Here is a 1,749-nt window from a genome sequence, read left to right on the forward strand (position 1 = left end):
AAACATATAATTACAGCCCAAAAGGATGGCAGAGTGGACCTTTACATCACTTATACCCCATGCCCAGACATATCAACTTGGACAGCTCCACATGCATAACTCCATACAGATATCATGGGACATATTACAACATCTGAGTGTCATACAGAGAAAAGAAAAAGTCCACTGAAGAAGGTAGTGTGGTAGGGCGGCTCTTTCAACTTACCTCTATCATCTTACTCCCTCCCATACCAGCAGCATAGAGTTGGGATGAGTATTTTTTTTGTATGAAGAGAGGAAAATGTGTAATATACCTTGTTTGGATCACTAAATCAGTGAATGCCGTAGCAAAACCTGTAACCTGGTAAAACGTAAGGCCTCAGACTCCATACAACTGTCACAATGAGCTTCTCCAAGCATGATATGCAATATGGCAGATTCTGTTTACCCAGGATGTATACGTACCCAACAGATAGGGACACTAGACCTGTGCCAGGACGAGGTCAGTCTCACAGACTGAATCCAGATTAAACTCTTAATATGCCAAAGCGTTCACTTAGACTAAATACTGAAGCACTCCTCAGAGTGTGGATGAGGGCACTGCCCTCAAGCCAAGACTCCAGACCACCATCACCACTAACCTGGTCCTTGTTTTAGGCTTGCGAATGTGCTGGCTCAGGGCCCCACCAGAAAGCCCCAAACCTGCACCTGCAGATGCAGGGTGACCTTCCTAGTCCCACTTCCATGCTAGCCCCTGTGCCACACACTCTTGCAGACCCAGTGTTCAGACCTAATTCATCAGATCCTAATTCTGGATTCATGCTTGCCACATAGGATTAAGGGCCATTTGGGAGAAAGATGTGGTTAAAACCAAAAATGTCTTGCAACTAAAGGATATGAATTGAGAAGTAGGACTGCTCAGATTTGGAATAGTATATCTAATTAAAAAAAAAAACTTTTGTCTATGCCAAATCAAAGTAAAACTTAGCTTCCATTTCTCTGACTCGAGGCTTCCTTGATTCATCCTTATTTATCACAACACAAGCCTTACTGTCTTTTCAGATTTTGTGTCAACATATAATACATAGTAAAATGCTTAGTAATATTGAGTGAAGGCCAAACTCTGGTTTGTGTGCAGACTCCGTGTAATATAAATGATTGGAGGCATTGGAAGAACTTTTGTCATTGTTGTTTTTTATTCTTTTTAAATGTTTCAGTATATATTTTATTGATTTTTTGTGTATTTCATATAATATATCTTAATAATATTTAGATAGCCTCCCCTATGTGCACCCCACACAACCCCCCCTTTGATGTCATGCCTTCTGTCACATATGTTAAGGCCTATCAAACAATTCTATCCCCGGATGGGCCTTGGTGTGATTTCATCCAGTGGAGTCTTGTCAGCCTATCTATAGTCATTCCCTTAACGAAGACAAACCATTTTTAAGGACCCCTGGGGGCAATGAAAAAATTTAAAACTGCACATTATCCACATTTTGTTTTGGGAGTTACAAGTCCTTACCAGTCCACAGAAAATATAAAGATTGTTTAGGAGTCATTTCTTCCACACAATCTGCCTTATGATACTTGGAACTTAACGGAATCAATACCTATATTTTCCAACTGTAAATTCACAAAGAGCATACAGAGTAGGATAGAAAACAGAAGAGTTTTCCCTATAAATGACAATAATGGTTGTATTTAATATGTTGTAAAATTCAAGAGAGAATGATTTCTCTCTGGAAGGAAAGCAGGGAAGGTCTATAT

The sequence above is a fragment of the Nannospalax galili genome, unplaced genomic scaffold (assembly GCF_000622305.1).
Source record: "Nannospalax galili isolate Female #2095 unplaced genomic scaffold, S.galili_v1.0 scaffold593, whole genome shotgun sequence".
NCBI classification, from domain to species: Eukaryota; Metazoa; Chordata; class Mammalia; order Rodentia; family Spalacidae; genus Nannospalax; species Nannospalax galili.